The following is a 27111-nucleotide window of genomic DNA, read 5'->3' on the forward strand; positions in this document are numbered from 1 at the left end:
GTGCATGATAAATACTTTTATATTTTATTATCTCGGACATTGTCAGACGCGGTAATACCAATTATATTTATTTTTATGTTGTAATACAGGCTATAGCTACTAGAGAGGGGTCATTGATCCAGGGAGTTATTCTGATTGCCTGATTGGAGTCGGGAAGGAATTTTTTATTCCCCTAAAGTGGGGAAAATTGGCTTCTACCTCAAAGGTTTTTTTTTTGCCTTCCTCTGGATCAACTTGCAGGATGACAGGCCGAACTGGATGGACAAATGTCTTTTTTCGGCCTTATGTGCTATGTTACTTTGTTACTATGATAAATAGAGGAATGCCCTTGCGAGAATATATGTGTAGACAAAGGTTTTCCTGGACCCGTATACATTTTTGAGAGGACAGGACACTGACACACGGAGCCAATACTGTCTCTGTGGCTATCTTACAGGTGCTAATTGGTACTGCTTCCAGGTGATGTAGAATTGCTAATAAACTCATTTCTGCCTCAGCCAGCCTGTCTCCAAAATCCACATTGGAAGCCCAGGCTGCAAATGCTATATATATCAAGAGGAAAACTATACTTTAAAAGAAGCCTTGTCGTCATAATCCATGTTTTATAATAAATCTCTTATGGGATTGTGATCAGGGAACCAAGACATATCTGTGATCACCAGCGCCAGATGCTGTGGCCACGGGAAACAGGCAAATTCCATTTTGATAAAATGAACTGATATTTCATAACCATGTTTGGTATGTCTGTGATGGTAATAATGTCCTGGAAAACTATCTGGACATATTGTCCATCTCAGAGATACCTACAAGAAGTTGAGGCTCAATTTTGAATTATGCCACAAAACTCTTCTCTTGCATGTAATTAGCCGACCTCCTGTCTTGTGACCAAGGGGAGGGGAGATGGCTGCCAGCTAAACCCATGGAAAATTGTATGCTAAAATCCACACATGGTCAGATGCCATAGAGTTACATCTAATGTAAGGACTTGTCAATTTTCCACTGTGCTCCCAGCAGAGGATTTCACACCGATCGACTTGGTAGGAAATTCTTTATTTCACCCCTTTTATTTCCTGTAACAGTTTGCTTAGATGTCCTTTGTTTTGTCATATTTTTTATGACAAAACAAACTGTACTTTTGTTTCATAGTAAATCCTAAAATTTAATGTCATTCCTTGTTGCTCTAACGTGCCCACCTCGAAGCACTGTGCTCGTTACCATTGAGGCCAGTGTGCATGTTATATGCCTGAATGCAATGCGTTCCTGTGAGGATGATGTGTATTTAACCAGGGCTTCTGTCAGCCTAAATTGACGGATGTCGCAGCTTGTGTCTGGATGTGTGTGCACTTGGTGATGTGTAAAAAGTAGAAGGGTCCAGCTTCTGATAAAACAATATCCTTTATTCCATGCGGTAAAATCCATACAAAACAAGACAGATGCAAAATTTACGCGTTTCGGATCTCACGTTAACCATCCTTACTCATAATATGATTGGTGATGTGTGATTCATGACATATATGTGTAGGTTTTTTTTCGAAAAATGTTACATTTTTATTCTTTTATTTTTATTCCCCTTAAGGGAATGTAGTATTGCAATCTATGGTGCTGTGACATCTTCTTATTAAAGAGAACCTGGAAAAGTTGTGTAACCTGCAAGCAGAATGTTATAGTAGGAGGAGCTGAGCAGTCTGATATATCGTTTTGTGAAAAAAGATTATGTAAAATGTGTAATTTATACATTTGTCTCTACTTTTTCTGACTTCAGTTTTATAAAGGGGCTGCCTTATCAGTGATTGTGTATATATAGCCGTCAGTCACTGAGGTGCAGAGGGCGGTCTTAAAGGGAACCTGTAACCAGTTTTATGGTGTCCTAACTAAGGGCAACATAAATAAGTGACTGATTCTCTTAGCACAATGCTGGGTCACTTTCTTTAATTGACCCAGTCAATCTGCCAACATCTTGTATTGAAAAGCTCCAGCTGATAATGATGAGTCATGAATATTCATGAGCTCCTGACTCTCCCCGCCCACCTGCTGCTGAATGACAGTTTGTTTCCATATGAACCAGCAGCAGGTGGGCAGAGGAGTGGCTATAGCTCTGAATTAAATATACGCTTGACTCAATGACATCACGCTGGACTCCAATCAGCTCATTAGCATGTTTGTGTGTATATTATGAGGTAACCATCTGTCACGCCAGTAAGTGAATACATCTAAGGCACTTTTTTAGTAAATAATGATTGTATATAATTAGTTAGATTATAATCAAATATCCACATGACAGGTTCCCTTTAACCCCTTAAGGACGCAGGGCGTACCGTTACACCCTATTTCCCGAGTCCTTAAGGACTCAGGGCGTACAGGTATGTCCTAACTTTAAATTGCTATTCCGGCGCCGCGGGGGTTAATCGGAACGGGATGCCGGCTGAAATCATTCAGCCGGCATCCTGTAACAACGCAGGGGGGGGTCATTTGACCCCCCCGTATCGGCGATCGCAGAAAACCGCAGGTCAATTCAGACCTGTGGTTTGCTGCGTTTCCGGTCCATTCGGGTCTCCGGTGACCCGATGAACCGGAAAAAGACTGCGATCGGTGGCGTGATTATACACCACCAATCGCAGTCCGAAGATTTGGAGAGGCGGTGCTGGCCCTGGTGCTGAACGCTGCTGTCCAGGGTGCTGATTGGTGCAGGGGAGAGAGGCGCGAGATTCAAACTTCCTGCGCTCCTCTCTCCCCTCCTCTTCCTGTTCTGCACGAGCACCCTGCAGCACCGCCCAGCACCAGCTCCTGTGTCCCCCTAATCGGCATCCATCACCCTCCTGCACCCATCGCCCTCCAGGTAGGTTAGGGTCAGTGAGGGAGAGGCACCTTTAGGCAGGGACAGAAGGGAAAAGTTAGTTAGAAAAAAAAAAAAAACTTTTATCTAAACTTTCTTTGTTCCATCTTTCAGACCCCAGACCCCCCTGCCACTTGATTCCGGATTTTGCTGGCAATCCAGGAATCCAGATTCCCACAGTGGGGTTTACTGAAATTGACTTTTTTAGTTTTTTTTTCAGTAACCCACTGGTGAATCTGATGGTGGAGCAGACGAATCTGTACGCCCAACAGTTCGTCGCTCAAAACCCGGGCTCATTTTTGGCTAGACTCGGTGGCTGGACGCTGGTCAGTGCAGCCGAGATGAGGACATTTTGGGCCTCGTGCTGCATATGGGTCTAGTGCAAAAACCCAGTGTCAGGCAATACTGGAGTGGGGACGTCCTATACCAGACCCCACTGTACAGTATGGCCATGACACGTCCCCGGTTTGAGGCCATCTGGAAATGTCTGCATTATTCCGATAATGCAGCATTTCCCCCCCGAGGTGATCCTGCCCATGACCGGCTGTATAAGATACGGCCGGTCATCGATCACTTCGGGGCCAAATTTCAGCAGGCCTACGTACCTGGAAGGGAGGTTGCGGTTGATGAGTCTCTCGTTGCGTTCAAGGGGAGACTCAGTTTCCGCCAATACATTCCCACTAAGCGGGCGAGGTATGGCGTGAGGCTATACAAAATTTGTGAGAGTACCTCAGGGTACACTTACAAATTTCGTGTGTATGAGGGGCGAGATTCCCGGATTCAACCCCCAGAATGTCCCCCCACTCTGGGTGTTACCGGGAAACTCGTGTGGGACCTTATGTACCCACTGCTGGATAAGGGTTACCACCTTTACGTGGATAACTTTTATACCAGCATTCCCTTGTTCAGGTACCTTGCCGCCAGATCCACATTCGCTTGTGGGACCGTGCGGAAAAATCAATGCGGCCTCCCTGCCTACCCCCTCCAGGTACCTATCCCCACGGGTGAGACCCGTGCCCTTACCAGTGGAAACCTGTTGCTGGTCAGGTATAAGGACAAGAGGGATGTCCTTATGCTGTCCACAATCCACGGTAACAGCACCACCCCCGTCTCTGTGTCGTCATTGTATCGTCGACTACAATCGGTATATGGGAGGAGTTGATCTCTCTGATCAAGTCCTCAAGCCATATAATGCCATGCGCAAAACCCGGGCATGGTACAAAAAAGTTGCGGTCTACTTGGTACAGGTTGCCTTGTACAACTCTTTTGTACTATTCCGAAGCGCTGGCAGCACAGGGACATTACTCCAATTCTATGAGGCAGTCCTCAAGGACCTGATCTTTTCGGACCGGGAAAGAGCAGGCCGGAGTACCTCGGGAATTGGAGGCGCCCGGATCGTCCCTGGCCAACACTTTCCAGGTGTGGTCCCCCATACTGGAAAGAAGGGACGAACCCCAAAAAAGTGCAGAGTGTGTCGCAGGAGGGGAATACGGAAGGACACCACCACTCAGTGCGACACGTGCCCCAATCATCCGGGCCTCTGCGTTATCGATTGCTTCAGGGAGTATCACACTTCCATGGAGTACAAAATTTTTATAATCCTCAACAGTCCCCTAGAGAACATAAAAAACTATGGCTCTCAGACTTTGGAGACACGGAAACAATTTTTTTTCCCCAAAAAAATATTAGCTTTAGTGCAGGCATCCTCAAACTGCGGCCCTCCAGATGTTGTAAAACTATAACTCCCAGCATGCCCAGACAACCTACAGCCATCAGCAGGGCATGGTGGGAATTGTAGTTTTACAACATCTGGAGGGCCGCAGTTTTAGGATGCCTGCTTAGTGTCTCCAAAGTCTGAGAGCCATACATATTGGGCATCGTCGCGTCCGTAAAAATCGTCTCTATAAAAATTACATTTAACCCACCCCCCCCCCGGATTAACAGCGTTAAAAAAAATAAATAAAAAAAAAACGTGTAAAAAAAAAGGAATTTTTTTGTCACCTAACATCAGAAAAAGTGTAATAGCGAGCGCACAAAATGTCATATGCACCCCCAATTAGTGCCAATAAAACCGCCATCTCATCCCGCAAAAAATGAGCCCCTACATTAGATAGTCGCCTAACTAAAAAAAAAGGCTATGGAGATACTAAAATAATTTTTTGGGGTTCCAAAAATGATAATGTAGTGTAAAATCTAAATACATTCTAAAATGTAGACAGATTAGGTATCGCCGCGTTCGTAAGAATCTTCCCTATAAATATAACATTTGACCAAACCCTTCGGATGAACGGTGCCAAAACACCAATTTTTGGGGAAAATTTCCATTTGAATCAATTTTTTCCGGTAATAAAGCAAGGGTTAACAGCCAAACAAAACTCAATATTTATGGCCCTGATTCTGTAGTTTTCAGAAACACCCCATATGTGGTCGTAAATGGCTATATAGCCACACGGCAGGGCATAGAACGAAGGGAACTCCATATGGTTTCTGGAAGGCAGATTTTGATGGACAGTTTTTTTTGACACCATGTCCCATTAGAAGCCCCTCCCTGATGTAGCCTAGACTAGAAACTCCAAAAAAGTGACCCCAAGAAACTACACCCCTCAAGGTATTCAAAAGTTACTTTACAAACTTTGTTAACCCTTTAGGTGTTCCACAAAACTAAATAGCGAATGTAGAAACAATTTTAGAATTTAAATTTTTTGTTACCTTGCCTCAAAAAAAAAAAAGTGTAATATAGAGCAACCAAAAATCATATTTACCCCTAAAATAGTCCCAAAACAACAACCACCTTATCCCGTAGTTTCCTAGATGGGGTCACTTTTATGGAGTTTCTACTCTAGGGGTGCATCAGGGGGCTTGAAAGGGTACATGGTGTAAATAAACCAGTCCAGCAAAATCTGCCTTCCAAAAACCATATGGCGTTCCCCTTCTTCTATGTCCTGCCGTTTAGCCAAATAGTAGTTTACGACCACATATGGGGTGTTTCTGCAAACTGAAGAATCAGGGCAACCCATTTTGAGTTTTGTTTGGCTGTTAACCCATTTCTTTCAGTAATAAAGTAAGGGTTAAAATGGAAAATTTTCCAAAAAATAGAAATTTCTAAATTGTTTCTCCATCTGCCATTAACTCTTGTGGAACACCTAAAGGGTTAACAAAGTTTGTAAACCCAGTTTTGAATACCTTGAGGGGTGTACTTTCTTAGAGAGTCACTTTTTTGAAATTATTATTCATGGGGTGCAACGGGGAACTTCAAATGGGACATGGTATAAACAAAACCAGTCCTGCAAAATCTGCCTTGCAAAACCCATATGGTGTTCCCCTCCTTCTATGTCCTCCCGTTTGGCCAAACAGTAGTTTACGACCACATATGGGGTGTTTCTGCAAATTACAGAATCAGGGCAACCCATTCTGAGTTTTATTTGGCAGTTAACCCTTGTTTTTTTCCAGGAAAAAAATTATTATATTGGAAAAATTTTCTAAATATCAAAATTCTTAAAATTTATGTCCATTTGCCGTGAAGTCTTGTGGAAGACCTAAAGGGTAAACAAAGTTTGTAAAAGCAGTTTTGAAAACCTTGAGGGGTGTAGTTTCGCTAAAAAACGAACTTATATTGATATGCTAATGAGCCTCTAGGTGCTATGGGGGCGACATTAGCACCTAGAGGCTCGGTCTACCTTCACAAAATGCCGCCGCCCAGCGCGTCCCTCCAGCCCGCCCATCTCCTCCGGAATGCGATCCTCCCTGTGAGCCAGCAGACGAATTCTCGCTCATGCGCCGTGCGCAGTGAATGTCTGACCGCTTTCTGCACAGACATCTCCACTGCGCCTGTTCCTTGGAGCACTATGACGTCATCGGCGCAGGCGCAGTGGAGATGTCTGTGCAGAAAGCGGTGCACTGGCTCACAGGGAGGATCGCATTCCGGAGGAGATGGGCGGGCTGGAGGGACGCGCTGGGCGGCGGCATTTTGTGAAGGTAGACCGAGCCTCTAGGTGCTAATGACTCCCCCATAGCACCTAGAGGCTCATTAGCATATCAATATAAGTTCGTTTTTTAGCGAAACGGCTGCACAATAAGCTATTATATTAGGATTGTTTGGTAGAGCAGACACTAGCGGATCGCTAGTGTCTAAAAGCTAATTATGTGAAAACGAAGTGGTAGAAACCCTTTAGGGTGAAATAGGGCTGAGTCCTTAAGGGGTTAAAGGAGTCGGCCACTTTCTGGCTACTGTTGAACAATGTGTCTGTAAGTCATGTATCCTTGTTGGGCAAATCTTCTGTTCTGTCCACACAGGAGATCTGTCCATAAGATGGCCACTGTTGGAGAGTCATGTGACCCGGCAAAGATATCTCTTGACACATCACTCAGACTTCTCCCCTCAAAGACACCATATCTGCCATTTGCAGTTGAAATTTGGAGTTTAGTGCAGGTGTAGTGTATTTTAATAGAGGAGACAGACTGATATGCCTGGTCACATGATCCTCTATCTGCAGCCATTTTATGCACAGGATTGCTGTGTGGACTTGGCCAATAAGAGAGAATACCTTATGAAATATAGAAAATGGTGCAGAATATCAACAAAGACTATATTAATAAGTGCCATATTGTCATCCTACAAACACATTGGTCAGCATTAGCCAGAAAGTGGGCAACCCCTTTAAGTTCAGAAAAATCAGAGATTTTAGTGAATAAAGTACATGTTTTGCTGCAACTATACATCAATCTGCCCAGTTCATTCTGCTCTATAACAAGCTGCTTGTAGACTGCACTGAATTCTGAGGTGACTGGTTCTCTTTAAGCCCGTCACAAGTCCTCAGGTTGCTAAAGTTGTGATTGGAAAACAGAGGGTGCCGGTGGCGTAACTAGAGTTCTATGGGCCCCAGGGCAAAGTTTGGATCAGGCAAACCGAACCTTTGTGACTAGGATTGTTATGCCACTGAGAGGGATTCCCCCCCCCCCCCCTTCATTAATCTAAGGGCCCATTTGACTGAATGATTTTCAGACCAATTATGAGAAACAAGAGTTTATATGGATGTGATAATTTTACCGCCGACCAGCTGATAAATTAAATTAATGCACAATACTGTTGTTTAACCCTTAATGTTATATCTCTTATATACACTCACCTAAAGAATTATTAGGAACACCATACTAATACGGTGTTGGACCCCCTTTTGCCTTCAGAACTGCCTTAATTCTACGTGGCATTGATTCAACAAGGTGCTGATAGCATTCTTTAGAAATGTTGGCCCATATTGATAGGATAGCATCTTGCAGTTGATGGAGATTTGAGGGATGCACATCCAGGGCACGAAGCTCCCGTTCCATCACATCCCAAAGATGCTCTATTGGGTTGAAATCTGGTGACTGTGGGGGCCATTTTAGTACAGTGAACTCATTGTCATGTTCAAGAAACCAATTTGAAAATATTTGAGCTTTGTGACATGGTGCATTATCCTGCTGGAAGTAGCCATCAGAGGATGGATACATGTTCTCATTCTGTTTACACCAAATTCAGACTCTACCATTTGAATGTCTCAACAGAAATCGAGACTCATCAGACCAGGCAACATTTTTCCAGTCTTCAACAGTCCAATTTTGGTGAGCTCGTGCAAATTGTAGCCTCTTTTTCCTATTTGTAGTGGAGATGAGTGGTACCCGGTGGGGTCTTCTGCTGTTGTAGCCCATCCGCCTCAAGGTTGTGCGTGTTGCGGCTTCACAAATGCTTTGCTGCATACCTCGGTTGTAACGAGTGGTTATTTCAGTCAACGTTGCTCTTTTATCAGCTTGAATCAGTCTGCTTATTCTCCTCTGACCTCTAGCATCCACAAGGCATTTTTGCCCACAGGACTGCCGCATACTGGATGTTTTTCCCTTTTCACACCATTCTTTGTAAACCCTAGAAATGGTTGTGCGTGAAAATCCCAGTAACTGAGCAGATTGTGAAATACTCAGACCGGCCCGCCTGGCACCAACAACCATGCCACGCTCAAAATTGCTTAAATCACCTTTCTTTCCCATTCTGACATTCAGTTTGGAGTTCAGGAGATTGTCTTGACCAGGACCACACCCCTAAATGCATTGAAGCAACTGCCATGTGATTGATTGACTAGATAATTGCATTAATGAGAAATAGAACAGGTGTTCCTAATAATTCTTTAGGTGAGTGTATATAAAAATGAGTGTATGTCTGTCTAGATGTCTGTCTGGATGTTCTTTATGCGCGGCCGAACGACTGGACAGATCTTCCCCAAATTTGGCACACAGGTAGATCAGGTGTCCGGGAAGGTTTTAGACCGGGTCTCAGCTCTCTAGGCCTTCGCTTCCTGAGATATTCCCAAAAAATGACCTTCATTAGCCAATAGAAGCCAGCAAACCTTTCACTTAAATCCAAACTGCCATTTACACGGTCACATGTCCCTTATTAGCCAATAGAAGCTCGCAGGTCCTACTCCAGGTTGCCAGAGCAACTGATCACAGGTTTTAGCAGTTCGCAGGTCCTTAAATATTCAGTCACATGACGTATGAGGGCACAATCACACTGCTACATGCATGGGAGGAAAAGGCCACTATTAAACGTACGGGCGCTGTGGAGTTCACTATTAAAGGGGCGGGCACTGTGGAGGTCACTGATAAATCGGCAGGCACTGTGGAGGTCACTGTTAAAGGGATGGGCACTGTGGAAGTAACTGTTAAAGGGTCGGGCACTGTGGAGGTCACTGTTAAAGGGGTAGTCAATATTAAAGGGGCAGGCACTGTGACGGTCACTGTTAAAGGGGGTCAATGTTAAAGTGGCGTGCACTGTGGAGGTCACTGTTAAAGGGATGGGCACTGTGGAAGTAACTGTTAAAGGGTCGGGCACTGTGGAGGTCACTGTTAAAGGGGTAGTCAATATTAAAGGGGCAGGCACCGTGCAGGTCACTGTTAAAGGGGGGCACCGTGCAGGTCACTGTTAAAGGGGGGCACTGTGGAGGTCACTGTTAAAGTGGTGGGCACTGTGGAGGTCACTGTTAAAGGGGTGGACACTATTAAAGGGACGGGCAATATGGAGGTCACTGTTAAATGGGCGGGTACTGTGGAGGTCACTGTTAAAGTGGCGGTCACTATTAAAGGGGCGGACATTGTGCAGGCACTGTGGAAGTCACTGTTAAAGAGGCGGGTACTGTGGAGGTCATTGTTAAAGGGGCAGGCACTGTGGAGGTCACTGTTAAAGGGGTGGGCCCTGTGGAGGTAAATGTTGAAGGGGCGGCCACTGTGGAGGTCAATGTTAAAGGGGCGGCCACTAAGGAGATCACTGCTAAAGGGGTAGGCACTGTGGAGGTCATTGTTAAAGGGGCTGGTACTGTAGAGGTCACTGTTATGGAAATATAAAATGAAATAGATTATATGAACCAGTGTGAAGCCGGGTCTTTCTGCTATATATATATATATATATATATATATATATATTTAAAAATAAAAATATGGCAGCACCAACCAAAAAAGCTAGCTCAAAGGGAAAAGCTTACCCAAAATGTATAATAGAAAAATAGAGCAGCACTCCAAAATTGCGGTAAAAAAGTGATGTTTTTATTCACCCATTGGTGACGCGACGTTTCGGCTCCAACATGAAGCCTTTCTCAAGCCTTTCTCAGGCTTGAGAATGGCTTCATGTTGGAGCCGAAACGTTGCGTCACCTATGGGTGAATAAAAACATCACTTTTTTACCGCAATTTTGGAGTGCTGCTCTATTTTTATATATATATATATATATATATATATATATATATATATATATATACACTGCTCAAAAAAAATAAAGGGAACACTTAAACAACACAATGTAACTCCAAGTCAATCACACTTCTGTGTGCTTCCTGGCTGATGTTTTGGTCACTTTTGAATGCTGGCGGTGCTTTCACTCTAGTGGTAGCATGAGACGGAGTCTACAACCCACACAAGTGGCTCAGGTAGTGCAGCTTATCCAGGATGGCACATCAATGCGAGCTGTGGCAAGAAGGTTTGCTGTGTCTGTCAGCGTAGTGTCCAGAGCATGGAGGCGCTACCAGGAGACAGGCCAGTACATCAGGAGACGTGGAGGAGGCCGGAGGAGGGCAACAACCCAGCAGCAGGACCGCTACCTCCGCCTTTGTGCAAGGAGGAGCACTGCCAGAGCCCTGCGAAAATGACCTCCAGCAGGCCACAAATGTGCATGTGTCTGCTCAAACGGTCAGAAACAGACGCCATGAGGGTGATATGAGGGCCCGACGTCCACAGGTGGGGGTTGTGCTTACAGCCCAACACCGTGCAGGACGTTTGGCATTTGCCAGAGAACACCAAGATTGGCAAATTCGCCACTGGCGCCCTGTGCTCTTCACAGATGAAAGCAGGTTCACACTGAGTACATGTGACAGACGTGACAGAGTCTGGAGACGCCGTGGAGAACGTTCTGCTGCCTGCAACATCCTCCAGCATGACCGGTTTGGCATTGGGTCAGTAATGGTGTGGGGTGGCATTTCTTTGGAGGGCCGCACAGCCCTCCATGTGCTCGCCAGAGGTAGTCTGACTGCCATTAGGTACCGAGATGAGATCCCTTGTGAGACCATATGCTGGTGTGGTTGGCCCTGGGTTCCTCCTAATGCAAGACAATGCTAGACCTCATGTGGCTGGAGTGTGTCAGCAGTTCCTGCAAGACGAAGGCATTGATGCTATGGACTGGCCCGCCCGTTCCCCAGACCTGAATCCAATTGAGCACATCTGGGACATCATGTCTCGCTCTATCCACCAACGTCACGATGCACCACAGACTGTCCAGGAGTTGGCAGATGCTTTAGTCCAGGTCTGGGAGGAGATCCCACAGGAGACTGTCCGCCACCTCATCAGGAGCATGCACAGGCGTTGTAGGGAGGTCATACAGTCACGTGGAGGCCACACACACTACTGAGCCTCATTTTGACTTGTTTTAAGGACATTACATCAAAGTTGGATCAGCCTGTAGTGTGTTTTTCCACTTTAATTTTGAGTGTGACTCCAAATCCAGACCTCCATGGGTTGAAAACAAAGTATTTCAGAAGAATATTTAATTACTTCAGATCTAGGATGTGTTATTTTTGTGTTCCCTTTATTTTTTTGAGCAGTGTATAATATATATATATATATAAAAATGAATTTCTGTCTGTCTGTCCTTTATGCGTGACAAAACTACTAGACCGATCTTCACCAAATTTGGCACACAGGTATATCAGGTGTCCGGGAAGGCTTTAGACCGGGTCTCAGCTCTCTAGGACATACTATTCCTGAGATATGGCACTGTGGAGGTCACTGTTAAAGGGGCGGGCACTGATGAGGTCACTGTTAAAGGGGCGGGCACTGTGGAGGTCACTTTTAACCTCTTTAGGACACAGGGCGTATAGGTACGCCCTGATGTCCTGGTACTTAAGGACACAGGGCGTACCTGTATGCCCTGTGTATTTCTGATCACCGCTGCGCGGCGGGCGGTGATCGGAAGCCGGTGCCTGCTCAAATCATTGCGCAGGCACCTCGGTTAAATGCGCGGGGGGTCCCTTGACCCCCCCCCATGTCGGCGATCGCCGCAAACCACAGGTCAATTCAGTCCTGCGGTTTGCGGCTTTTACCTATTGTGGTGGCGGCGGGAGGCGGTGCCATCGGGTCCCCATGCGGCTGTAGGGGGGACCCGAAGGCATGGAAGGCAGCACGCTGCTTTCCGGTGACGAGGCCTGTGAGATCCAGCCCCCTGGATCTCACAGGCCGGAAGCTGTATGAGTAATACGCACAGTATTACTCATACAGCCAATGCATTCCAATACAGAAGTATTGGAATGCATTGTAAAGGATCAGACCCCCAAAAGTTCAAGTCCCAAAGTGGGCCAAAAAATAAAGTGAAAAAAAAAGTTGAAAAAATAGTTTCCCCCCCAAAAAATTAAGTTTCAAGTAAAAATTAACAAAAACGTCATTTTCCCCAAATAAAGTAAAAATAAATTGGTAAAAAATAGGGGGGGGGGGGGGGAAAAGACATATTAGGTATCGCCGTGTGTGTATCAACCGGCTCTATAAACATATCACATGACCTAACCCCTCAGATGAACACCGTAAAAAATAAAAAATAAAAACTGTGCTAAATAAACAATTTTTTTGTCATCTTACATCACAAAAAGTACAACAGCAAGCTATTAAAAAGGCGTACGCCCACCAAAATAGTACCAATCTAACCGTCGCCTCATCCCGCAAAAAATTTGCCGCTAGCTGAGACAATCGCCCAAAAAATAAAAAAAAATATGGCTCAGAATATCGAGACACTAAAACACCCTTTTTTTTTTTTTTAAAAAGCTGTTATTGTGTAAAACTTACAGAAATAAATAAAAAGTATACATATTAGGTATCGCCGCGTCTGTATCGACCGGCTATATAAAAATATCACATGACCTAACCCCTCAGATGAACACCGTAAAAAAATATAAATATAACTGTGCTAAATAAACCATTTTTTGTCACCTTACATCACAAAAAGTGTAATAGCAAGCGATCAAAATAGGGATAGTCATATGCACCCCAAAATAGTGCCAATCAAACCGTCATCTCATCCCGCAAAAATCATACCCTACCCAAGATAATCGCCCAAAAACTGAAAAAAACTATGGATCTCAGACTATGGAAACATTAAAACATGATTTTTTTTTTTTGTTTCAAAAATGAAATCATTGTGTAAAACTTACATAAATAAAAAAGTATACATATTAGGTATCGCCGCATCCATAATAAGTTACTCTATAAAAATATCACATGACCTAACCCCACAGGTGATCACTGTAAAAAAATAAAAATAAAAACGGTGTAAAAAAGCAATTTTTTTGTCATCTTACATAAAAAAAAAGTGTAATAGCAAGCGATCAAAAAGTCATATGCACCCCAAAATAGTGACAATCAAACCATCATGTCATCCTGCAAAAAATGAGACCCTACCTAAGATAATCGCCCAAAAACTGAAAAAACTATGGCTCTCAGAATATGGAGACACTAAAACATGATTTGTTTTGTTTCAAAAATGAAATCATTGTGTAAAACTTACATAAATATTTTTTTTTTTATACATATTAGGTATCGCCACGTCCGTGACAACCTGCCCTATAAAAATACCACAAGATCTATTGACATGGTGTCAAAAAACCAGTCCAGCAAAATCTGCCTTCCAAAAACTGTATGGCATTTCTTTCTTTCTGCGCCCTGCCGTGTGCCCGTACAGCAGTTTACAACCACATATGGGGTGTTTCTGTAAACTACAGAATCAGGGCCATAAATATTGAGTTTTGTTCGGCTGTTAACCCTTGCTTTGTAAATGGAAAAAAAAATTTAAATGAAAAATCTGCCAAAAAAGTGAAATTTTTAAATTGTATCTCTATTTTCCATTAATTCTTGTGGAACACCTAAAGGGTTAACGACATTTGTAAAATCTGTTTTGAATACCTTGAGGGGTGTAGTTTCTTAGATGGGGTCACTTTTATGGAGTTTCTACTAGGGGGGCATCAGGGGGGCTTCAAATGGGACATGGTGTCATAAAAACCAGTCCAGCAAAATCTGCCTTCCAAAAACAGTATGGCATTCTTTTTCTTCTGCGCCCTGCCATGTGCCCGTACAGCAGTTTATGACCACATATGGGGTGTTTCTGTAAACGACAGAATCAGGGCCATAAATATTGAGTTTTGTTTTGCTGTTAACCCTTGCTTTGTAACTGGAAAAAAAATATTAAAATGGAAAATCTGCCAAAAAAGTGAAATTTTTAAATTGTATTTCTATTTTCCATTAATTCTTGTGGAACACCTAAAGGGTTAACAACATTTGTAAAAATCTGTTTTGAATACCTTGAGGGGTGTAGTTTCTAGAATGGGGTCATTTTTGGGTGGTTTCTATTATGTAAGCCTCACAAAGTGACTTCAGACCTGAACTGGTCCTTAAAAAGTTGGTTTTTGAAAATTTCTGAGAAACTTCTAAGCCTTGTGACGTCCCCCAAAAATAAAATGTCATTCCCAAAATGATCCAAACATGAAGTAGACATATGGGGAATGTAAAGTAATAACTATTTTTGTAGGTATTACTATGTATTATAGAAGTAGAGAAATTGAAACTTGGAAATTTGCTAATTTTTCCAAATTTTTGGCAAATTTTGTATTTTTTATGAATTTTTTTTTACTCCATTTTACCAATGTCATGAAGTACAATATGTGACGAAAAAACAATCTCAGAATGGCCTGGATAAGTCAAAGCGTTTTAAAGTTATCACCACTTAAAGTGACACTGGTCAGATTTGCAAAAAATGGCCTGGTCCTTAAGGTGAAATAAGGCTGTGTCCTTAAGGAGTTAAAGGGGCGGTCACTGTGGAGGTCACTGTTAAAGGGGTGGGTACTGTGTTGGTCACTGTTAAAGGGGCGGGCACTGTGTAGGTCACTGTGAAAGGGATGGGCACTGTAGAGGTCACTTAAAGGGATGGAGACTGTGGAGGTCACTGTTAAAGGGGCGGGCACTGTTTAGATTACTGTTAAAGAAGTGGGAACCATGGAGATCACTGTTAAAGGGGCGGGCACTGTGAAGGTCACTGTTAAAGGGGCGGGCACTGTTAAAAGGGCTGGCACTGTGAAGGTCACTGTTAAAGGGACGGGCACTGTGGAGGTCACTGTTTAAGGGGCAGCCACTGTTTAGATCATAGTTAAAGAAGCGGGAACCGTGGAGATCACTGTTAAAACGGAAGGCACTGTGGAGGTCACTGTTAAAGGGGCGGGCACTGTGGAGTTTACTGTTAAAGGGACTGGCACTGTGGAAGTCACTGCTAAATGGGCGGGTACTGTAGAGGTCACTGTTAAAGCAGTGGTCAATGTTAAAAGGGTGGGCACTGTGGAGGTCACTGTTAATTGGGCAGGCACTGTGACGGTCACTGTTAAAGGGGCGGCCACTGTTTAGATCACTGTTAAAGAAGCGTGCTCCGTGGAGATTACTGTTAAAGGGGTGGGCACTGTACAGTCGTGGCCAAAAGTTTTGAGAATGACAAAAATATTAGTTTTCACAAAGTTTGCTGCTAAACTGCTTTTAGATCTTTGTTTCAGTTGTTTCTGTGAAGTAGTGAAATATAATTGCACGCACTTCATACGTATCAAAGTCTTTTATCGACAATTACATGACATTTATGCAAAGAGTCAGTATTTGCAGTGTTGGCCCTTCTTATTCAGGACCTCTGCAATTCGACTGGGCATGCTCTCAATCAACTTCTGGGCCAATTCCTGACTGATAGCAACCCATTCTTTCATAATCACTTCTTGGAGTTTGTCAGAATTAGTGGGTTTTTGTTTGTCCACCCGCCTCTTGAGGATTGACGACAAGTTCTCAATGGGATTAAGATCTGGGGAGTTTCCAGGCCATGGACCCAAAATGTCAACGTTTTGGTCCCCGAGCCACTTAGTTATCACTTTTGCCTTATGGCACGGTGCTCCATCGTGCTGGAAAATGCATTGTTCTTCACCAAACTGTTGTTGGATTGTTGGAAGAAGTTGCTGTTGGAGGGTGTTTTGGTACCATGTTTTTGGGCAAAATTGTGAGTGAGCCCACTCCCTTGGATGAGAAGCAACCCCACACATGAATGGTCTCAGGATGCTTTACTGTTGGCATGACACAGGACTGATGGTAGCGCTCACCTTTTCTTCTCCGGACAAGCCTTTTTCCAGATGCCCCAAACAATCGGAAAGAGGCTTCATCGGAGAATATGACTTTGCCCCAGTCCTCAGCAGTCCATTCACCATACTTTCCGCAGAAGATCAATCTGTCCCTGATGTTTTTTTTGGAGAGAAGTGGCTTTTTTGCTGCCCTTCTTGACACCAGGCCATCTTCCAAAAGTCTTCGCCTCACTGTGCGTGCAGATGGGCTCACACCTGCCTGCTGCCATTCCTGAGCAAGCTCTGCACTGGTGGCACTCCGATCCCGCAGCTGAATCCTCTTTAGGAGACGATCCTGGCGCTTGCTGGACTTTCTTGGACGCCCTGAAGCCTTCTTAACAAGAATTGAACCTCTTTCCTTGAAGTTCTTGATGATCCTATAAATTGTTGATTGAGGTGCAATCTTAGTAGCCACAATATCCTTGCCTGTGAAGCCATTTTTATGCAATGCAATGATGGCTGCACGCGTTTCTTTGCAGGTCACCATGGTTAACAATGGAAGAACAATGATTTCAAGCATCACCCTCCTTTTAACATGTCAAGTCTGCCATTTTAACCCAATCAGCCTGACATAATGATCTCCAGCCTTGTGCTCGTCAACATTCTCACCTGAGTTAACAAGACGATTACTGAAATGATCTCAGCAGGTCCTTTAATGACAGCAATGAAATGCAGTGGAAAGTTTTTTTTGGGATTAAGTTAATTTTCATGGCAAAGAAGGACTATGCAATTCATCTGATCACTCTTCATAACATTCTGGAGTATATGCAAATTGCTATTATAAAAACTTAAGCAGCAACTTTTCCAATTTCCAATATTTATGTAATTCTCAAAACTTTTGGCCACGACTGTAGAGGTCAATGTTAAAGGGGATGGCACTGTGGTGGTTACTGTTAAAGGGGCGGTCACTGTTAAACGGGTGGCCTCTGTGGAGATCTCTGTTAAAGGGGTGGGCACCATGGAGATCACTGTTAAAGTGGAAGATACTGTGGAGGTCATTGTTAAAGAGGCGGGCACTGTGGAGGTCATTGTTAAAGGGGCGTTCACTGTGGCGGGCACTGTGGAGGTCACTGCTAAAGGGGCGGGCACTGTGGAGGTCACTGTTAAAGGGACGGGCTCTGTGAAGGTCATTGTTAAAGGGGCGGGCACTGCAGAGGTCAATGTTAAAGGGCTGGTCAATGTTAAAGGGGTGGGCACTGTGGAGGTCGCTGTTAAAGGGGTGAGCACTGTGGAGGTCACTTTTAAAAGGGCAGGCACTTTGGATATTACTGTTAAAGGGGCAGGCATTGTGGAGGTCACTGCTAAAAGTGCGGGCACTGTGGAGGTCACTGTTAAAGAAGCGGTCACTGTTAAAGGGTCAGCCACTGTGGAGATTACTGTTAAAGGGGCGGGCACCATGAAGATCACTATTAATGTGATCTATTTGATAAAATGCCCCTGTGGCTTATTATATATTGGAGAGACCACACAAACGATTACGGACCGTATTGGGAAACACAAATCCACTATTCGAACTAAAAATGTAATGTTACCTATCCTATTTCATTTTGATCAGTGCAAACATGGGATAGCTCAATTGAGGTTCCAGGTATTGGAACAGGTTAAAAGACCTAGGAGAGGAGGGGATTTGAAGAAGCTGTTATTACGTAGAGAGGCATATTGGATCCATATGTTGGACACTCTGCACCCTTAGGTCCTTAACAGAGATTATGAGATCATGCATATTTGATGTTGTGTTATTTATATATAACCTTTATTTTTCAGACATCAATTATCCACTGAGGGATCTCATACACCAGGAAATGTGAAATATGATTTGTGGTGGATATGTATATATATTGTTTGAAACAATTTTTGAAGCATAGTCTGAGACATGAACCCTGTTATATAGCTTCTGATATACTGATTGATACTTTTGGTTGTTGCTTACCCCTCCCACCACCTGTGCAGGTGATGGGAGTTGGTGATGATGTCATAAGGGGAGGAGTTATCCCATTATATATACTTGGTCATTTTGTATACCTGTACCTGTTGATAAAGGCATGCTAGCCGAAACGCGTCCTGGATTGAGGACATCTTATGATTTGATGCAATAAAACATTGTATACTTCAAGACACGATTGCTGGGATTTTCTTTGAATGTTAAAGGGGCAGGCACTGTGGAGGTCACTGTTAACGTGTCGGGCACTGTGAAGGTCACTGTTAAAAGGGTTAGTCACTATGAAGGTCACTGCTAAAGTGGTGGTCAATGTTAAAGGGGTGAGCACTGTGGAGGTCAATGTTAAAGGTGCAGTCACTGTTAAAGGGGCAGGTACTGTGCAGGTCACTTTTAAAGATGCAATCATTGTTAATGGGGCGGGCACTGTGGAGGTCAGTATTAAAGGTTTAGTCAATGTTAAAGGGGCGAGCACTGTGGAGGTCACTGTTAAAGGTGTGGTCAATGTTAAAGGCATGGGCACTGTGGAGGTCACTGTTAAAGGGGCAGGCACCGTGCAGGTCACTGTTAAAGTGGCGAGCACTGTGGAGGTCAATGTTAAAGGGGTGGGCTCTGTGGAGGTCGCTGTTAAAGGGGTGGGCACTATTAAAGGGATGGGCAATATGTAGGTTGCTGTTAAAGGGGTGGGAACTCTAGAGTTCACTGTTGAAGGGGCAAACACTGTGGAGGTCAATGTTAAAGGGGCGAGCACTGTGGAGGTCACTGTTAAAGGGGCAGGTACTGTACAGTTTGTTGTTAAAGTTGCAGTCATTGTTAAAGGGGTGGGCACTTTGGAGTTCACTGTTAAAGGGGTGGTTAATGTTAAAGGGGCGGTCACTGTGTAACACCCCAGAGTTGTGTTACTACGCTCCTCTACCCTGCTACTATCGTCTAAGAGCTTTTATATTGTCATCTGATGTAATTTATATTATGTCTTCACAAATGTACATGTAAAACCATGTTAAACACAATTGTTCTGTAATTTTCCAGGTTTACCAGCAGGTGGTAGCAATGCATTGGCCAGATACTAGTCCTAGTTTAGTATATCTAGGCTGGAATGGATTATTCCAGCTTAGCTCCCCCTCTGTGAAGGTGTGGGCTGTTCCCACATCCTGCAGCATGGGTGGAGAAGGAAGTTAGAGTCAGTGTAGCCTCCCCTCTACTAGTGAAAGGCTGTGTGATAGCGTTCAGGAGATCCCCTGCATACGGAAGGCAGCAAGGATCTTGTCTCGGCTGAGACCTGATCACATACCCAGCTGAGCTCCCTCAGCCTCAGCTAGCTGAAGAAGCAGAAAACTAGCTACAACCTCCAGAGTTCCAGAAGGATAACATCCCCTGAGAATCATCTGTGAGTTAAGTCCAGAGACCTAGGAGAAGCCATTCCCTCCTCAGCTAGTCTGTCCCCACAAAGCAGAAGTTACAGAAAAGTGCAGAAGATTAATTCCTGCCACAATTACAGAGCTTCCCACATATCAAGCAGAAGCATTTATTTCTGCCAATGATTACCAAAACCTGCTGGGACCAGAGACCAAAGCTGTATACTGCTTGGATACAAGCTATCTTCAGTAAAGAAACATTAGAATTTCACCTACAGGTCTGGACATCATTTCTGCTGCAAAATTCCTCTATTACTTCTACTATCACTACAATCAAAATTATTACAAGTGAGCCATGAGTCCAGCCGTACCCAGGTAGGAGACACCGTTGACACCATTATCACCACCCTATAGAAGCATTATAGGCCATCACACCACTCTGGCATTCCTAATCTGGGACATGCGTTATAACACCTTGGAAGGGCCCTGGGTAGTTACCTGCGCACGCTGCAATTGGCGTCACGAACAAATACTGACTATTATCCACCCGTATCCTGCCCACTGCATAAGTGGCGTCAGCGTACCAGTTCCTGGTCAATGCAACTGTGGAGGTCACTGTTAAAGGGGCAGGCACTGTGGAGGTCACTGTTAATGGGGCAGGCACCGTGCAGGTCACTGTTAAAGGGCCGGGCACTGTGGAGGTCACTGTTAAAGGAGCGGTCACTATTAAAATGATGGGCAATGAGGAGGTCACTGTAAATGGGGCGGCCACTATGAAGGTCAATGTTAAAGGGGTGGTCAATGTTAAAGGGGCGGGCACTGTGGAGGTCACTGTTAAAGATGTGGTCACTGTTAAAGTGGAGGACACTGTGGAGGTCACTGTTAAAGGGGCATGCACTGTGGAGGTCATTGTTAAAGGGCGGCCACTGTGGAGGTCAATGTTAAAGGGGCATCCTCTGTGGAAGTCACTGTTAAAGGGGCGGGCACTGTGGAGATTACTGTTAAGGGGCGGGCACTGTGGAGGTTATTGTTAAAGAAGCGGGTATTGTAGAGGTCACTGTTATGGGGGAAACTGTCGATATCATTTTACAACACACAGAAAAATAAAATGACATAGTTGAAATATACCCGTGCGAAGCCGGGTCCTTCTGCTAGTATAAATATATATATATATATATATATATATATGTCCTGTGGTGTTTGTGCCCCAGTAAATTTACAGGATGTCCGAGTGGGCACCTTCACAGGCATCCGGCTTGCCATGGTATATCTGAGCCTGATAAGGCTACAGTGTAAATGAAAATACACTGCAGCACACTATACAGAGTCCAAAAAGTGAATAAAAAAGTAAATAAATAAATAAAAAGTGTATAAAAACAACAAACAAATATCAAAATTATTCCTCTATCCGTACATTTGTAATTGGTTAAAAAATAAAATACAGTACACCTGTTTGGTATCGCCACGTCCGTAATGAACTGATCTATAAAAGGATCACATTTCTTATCCCGCACAGTGAACTCCATAAAGAATAAAAATAATATGATAGAATTGAAATTTTGCTCATCTCACATCCCAAAAAAGGGCATAAAAAGTGATCAAAAAAGTCAGAGTGATAAAAAAAAATTGACTTATTAGGTATCGCTGTGTCTGTAATGACCTGCTCTATAAAAATATCACATAATCTACCCCCTAAGGTGAATGCCGTAAAAACAATTATATAAAAACTATGCCAAAAAAGCAATTTTTTTTGTCACCTTTCACTACAAAAAGTGTAATACCAAGCGATCAAAAAGACATATGTACCCCAACATAGTACCAATAAAACAGTCATCTCTTCCCGCAAAAAATAAGCCCCTACATAAGACAATAGTAACATAGTACATAAGGCCGAAAAAAAGACATTTGTCCATCCAGTTCGGCCTGTTATCCTACAAATGGATCCAGAGGAAGGCAAAAAAAAACTGTGAGGTAGAAGCCAATTTTCCCCATTTTAGGGGAATAAAAAAATCCTTCCCGACTCCAATCAGGCAATCAGACTAACTCCCTGGATCAACGACCCCTCTCTAGTAGCTATAGCCTGTAATATTATTACGTTCCAGAAATACATCCAGGCCCCTCTTGAATTCCTTTATTGTACTCACCATCACCACCTCCTCAGGCAGAGAGTTCCATAGTCTCACTGCTCTTACCGTAAAGAATCCTTTTCTATGTTTGTGTACAAACCTTCTTTCCTCCAGACGCAGAAGATGTCCCCTCGTCACAGTCACAGTCCTGGGGATAAATAGATGATGGGATAGATCTCTGTACTGACCCCTTATATATTTATACATATTAATTAGATCTCCCCTCAGTCGTCTTTTTTCTAAAGTGAATAACCCTAATTTTGATAATCTTTCAGGGTACTGTAGTTGCCCCATTCCAGTTATTACTTTAGTTGCCCTCCTCTGTTATTACTTTAGCTGCCCTCCTCTGGACCCTCTCCAGCTCTGCTATGTCTGCCTTGTTTACAGGAGCCCAGAAATGTACACAGTACTCCATGGTGCTCACCCAAAAAATAAATAAAATATGTCTTTCTTAGGTTTTTTTTCAAAAATGCTTTTATTGTGAAAAAACTAAACAGAATAAAGAAAATAGACATATTAGGTATTACCTGCTCTATGAAAATATCACACAATCTACCCCCCAGAGGTGAATGCCGTAAAATTTGTTTTATAAAAACTGTTCCAAAAAAGCAATTTTTTGTCACCTTACATCACAAAATGTGTAATACCAAGCAATCAAAAATACGTATGTACCCCAAATGAGTACCAATCAAAACGTCACCTCTTCCCGCAAAAAAATAACCCCTACATAAGACAGAAAGTGGAGACACTAAAACATAATTTTTTTTCATAAAACGCTTTTAAAGTGTAAAACTGAAATTTTTTTTTAAAAAAGTATACATATTAGGTATTGTCACATCTATAAAAATCTGCTCTATAAAAATAGCACTATCTATCCACTAAGGTGAATGCCGTCAAAAAAATTAAATAAAAACTGTGCCCAAACAACCAACTTTTTGGTCAACTTGCCCCATAAAGTGTAAAGTGTACTCTTTCCGCAAAAAAACGAGCCCCTACACAAGACGATCGTCAGAATATATATATATTTTTTTAAATGCTTTATTATGGAAAACTGAAACAAACAAAAAAAAGTTGACATTTTTCATATTGTCACATCCGTAACAACTTGCTCTATAAAATAGTGCATGATATAACCTGTCAGAGGAAAATTGTAAAAAAAAAAAGTAAAAACCGTGCCAGAACAGCCATTTTTGGCAACCTTGCCTCACAAAAAGTGTAATATAAAGCGATCAAAAAAATCATATGTACCCCAAAATAATATCAATAAAACTGTCACCTTATCCTGTAGTTTCCAAAATGGGGTCACTTTTTGGTTGTTTCTGCGATGTGCTGCTCCCAGGGTGGATCGTGTCCCAGGCATATAGGAATACTGAGTGGTGTGGTGCGGGCCCAATAGTTCTCTGTGCGTGTCACAGTGCTCCTACCTGGATACAGCCGATCCCCAGGGTTAGGCTCCGAAGCAATAAAGGGGAGAATAACGGTGGAGGTGGGGGAATAGTCGAGTCCAGACTTTTACAAAGTTCAACAGCTTTACTTGAATCAACTTGCATCCAGACAATATACGGTCTTTCTCTTGGTTCCATTAGGTTTTGTCATGAACTGGAAGGCACACTTGACTATGCTTTAGCTCTCTCTCTCTGTGGTGCTAAACTCAGCTTTGTCTGGCAGCTGGACTTTAGGACTGTTCTGGTACCTCTGGAGTGGGGTGCCTTTGGCTGTTGACCCCCTCGTAATATTCTGTCTGTAAATCGATAAGAAGTCATGGTGCTCTATGAGCTGCATTCCTGCATTCCTTCCGCTGCAGGACGTGGAACTTTACCCTCACTGCTACATCTTTCATGTATTCTCAGCTCCACTATCTAGACTAGACTGGAATAAACTAGAACTGCAGGCCCTCCCTTTGGTAGGAAACAGGACTGGCCCACTTCTGCCCAAAAGGGGGAGAATGAAATGGTAAGTTCCATTCTATCTAAGGATCTATCTAACTCTGCCAGATACACACTGCCATCTGCTGGAAAACCAGAAACATTACATGAACATAACAGTTTCAGAGCAATATTATCAATGCACAATGTGAAGGACCTGGAATAAATGCAAGGATGACATTATTGTTAGCAATCAAAGACAGTAGCAGGGTGAAGAAATGTTAATACCACTCTGGGGTATTACATTTTTACTGTAGGGGTGCATCAGGGGGGGTTCAAATGGGACATGGTGCCTAAAAACCAGTCCAGCAAAAAGTTCTTCAAAAACCATATGGCGCTACTTTCCTTCTATGCCCTGCTGTGGGCATACTCTGGAAACTGAAATTTAATGTGGATAAGTGCAAGATAATGCACCTGGGGCGTAAAAACCCAAGGGCAGAATATAGAATATTTGACACAGTCCTGACCTCAGTATCTGAGGAAAGGGATTTAGGAGTAATTATTTCAGAAGACTTAAAGGTGGGAAGACAATGTAATAGAGCAGCACGAAATGCCAGCAGAATGCTTGGATGTATAGGGAGAGGTATAAGCAGTAGAAAGAGTGAAGTGCTTATGCCGCTGTACAGAACACCGGTGAGACCTCACTTGGAGTATTGTGCGCAGTACTGGAGGCCATATCTCCAGAAGGATATAGATACTCTAGAGAGAGTTCAGAGAAGAGCTACTAAACTAGTACATGGATTGCAGGATAAAACTTACCAGGAAAGGTTAAAGGACCTTAATATGTATAGCTTGGAAGAAAGAAGAGACAGAGGGGATATGATAGAAACTTTTAAATACATAAAGGGAATCAACTCGGTAAAGGAAGAGAGCATATTTAAAAGAAGAAAAACTACCACAAGAGGACACAGTTTTAAATTAGAGGGGCAAAGGTTTAAAAGTAATATAAGGAAGTATTACTTTACTGAGAGAGTAGTGGATGCATGGAATAGCCTTCCTGCAGAAGTGGTAGCTGCAAATACAGTGAAGGGGTTTAAGCATGCATGGGATAGGCATAAGGCCATCCTTTATATAAGATAGGGCCAGGGGCTATCCATAGTATTCAGTATATTGGGCAGACTAGATGGGCCAAATGGTTCTTATCTGCCGACACATTCTATGTTTCTATGTTTCTATGTTTCTATGCTGTGCACCCATACAGCAGTTTACCACCACTTATAGGGTGTTTCTGTAAACTGCAGAATCAGGGTAATAGAGTTTGAATTTTGTTTGGTTGTTAACCCTTGTTGTGTTACAGTAAAAAATGGATAAAAATGGAAAATTTTCCAAAAAAGTGAAATTTAAAAATGTTATCTCTATTTTACTTTAATTCTTGTGGAACATATAAAGGGTTAACAAAGTTTGTAAAATCAGTTTTGAATATCTTGAGGGTTTTAGTTTCTAAAATGGGGTTATTTATGGGTGTTTTTTGTTCTGTAAGCCCCACAAAGTGACTTCATAACTGAACTGCTACTTAAAATATTGGGTTTTTGGAAATTTTCTTAAAAATTTTAAGTATTGCTTCTAAAATTCTAACCCTTCTAATGTCCTAAAATTACATCTACAAAATGATGCCAATATAAAGTTGACATATGGGAAATGTAAAGTAATAACTATTTTGTGAGGTATCACTATCTACCTTAAAAGAAGAGAAATTAAAATTTAAAAAATTATGAATTTTTCCAAAGTTTCTGTAAATTTTTGATTTTTTAAAATAAATAAAGGTGATTTATATTGAGTAAAATTTACCACTATCATGAAGTACAATGTTTTACGATAAATCAATCTTAGAATGGCTTGGATAAGTAAAAGTATTCCAAAGTTATTACCACACAAAGTGACCCATGTCAGATGTCCTTAAGGGATTAAACTCACTGCATTTTAAAGGCCATTTCATACATGGACTCTTTTTGGATACTTTCTGAAATATTTATGCAATATTTAATATTACACATCAGGGCATAATATACACTTACTGTATGGCATGTGTAATGCCCTGCTAGGGGGAATTATAACCTTTTTGCACCCCCACTATCTCTAATGGTTGATCCTGTGCCATTATATGTATTTATTACCATGTCCTGAACCTTGTGTATCTCTATTTCTATGCAAAGGTTGTGTTCACATGTAATGTACCTGGTCTACCAGCAGATGGCGGCATGTAAGGCAAAGCTAGTTTTCCCTAGAGTGTAACTTCCTATCCATTCTAGCCCTCTCTAGAGAGGGAGGAGTTTTAGTTAGTGAGGAGCAGTTCGGAAGAGCCCCTGGATGGGGAAGCAGCAGGCCCACGGCCCTCCTGGACGAGCCTGCAGAAGTGAGTCTCAGAGCACCCCCTCCCAGGGGGGAGGCTGTGTTCCAGCCAGCAGAGCCTGTCTGCTCTGTTGGGACCAGAGGCCTAAGCTGAGTGCCTCCAAAGTCAGGAAGAACGATTCCCTGAATAAAGATAAAGACAAAGATATTGTCACGACGCGGTGTGGGAAGCAAACTGTACACCAAACACAAGAGGGAAGGGAAAAGGTACTAGGCATGGAAACTAGAGAAAGGGGAAAGGTCACCACCTAGTGAATCCCTAAACCGAGCCCTGACTACTTGCATAAGCGCTTTCAGATTTTCTGGTCGATCCCAGTCCAACACAGCACAGAACTTCTCTAGATCCATACTAAAACCTGAAGATGAGAGTAGGTAACCCAGGAATTGCACTTCCTGAACTGCAAATACACACTTTTCCATCTTAGCATACCATTTATTCTCTCTTAGGATCTGTAACACCTGTCTCACGTGATCCTGATGAGTCTCCATATCTGGAGAATAAATTAGTATGTCATCCAGATACACAAGAACAAACCTCCCCACCAGATGATGAAAGATATCATTGCTAGAAAACCGCAAGAGCATTAGTTAACCCAAAGGGCATGACCAGACTCTCAAAATGACCCTCTTTCATCCCCTTCCTTGATCCTGACCAGATTATATGCCCCCCTTAGGTCCAACTTGGAGAACACCTTGGCACCAACAATCTGGTTAAGCAAGTCAGGAATCAAAGGAAGGGGGTACAGATCATGGATGTTCACTTAGTGTAACGGATCAACCGAACAAAAAGCTGAACCATGTGAATCAGATTACTAATCCCTGACTAGCTACAGTGTATTCAAAGTCATAAAAATCCCTCTATCATTGTATCAAATGAAGGGCTGATCACTACA

The 27111-nt window shown here is 43.0% G+C and overlaps 1 protein-coding gene across 1 annotated transcript in view; it reads left to right on the forward strand.

Annotated features, from left to right (window-relative positions):
• Nucleotides 1-950: 950 nt before the first annotated feature.
• Nucleotides 951-27111, forward strand: part of LOC120995108 (acidic mammalian chitinase-like) — an 88030-nt gene continuing 61869 nt past the window's right edge. The window contains exon 1 of the mRNA XM_040424116.1: nt 951-1037. The gene's annotated coding sequence lies outside the window, so the exon portion shown is untranslated. The remainder of the gene's footprint in view (nt 1038-27111) is intronic.

This window comes from Bufo bufo, chromosome 3 (genome assembly GCF_905171765.1).
Source record: "Bufo bufo chromosome 3, aBufBuf1.1, whole genome shotgun sequence".
Classification (NCBI taxonomy): domain Eukaryota; kingdom Metazoa; phylum Chordata; class Amphibia; order Anura; family Bufonidae; genus Bufo; species Bufo bufo.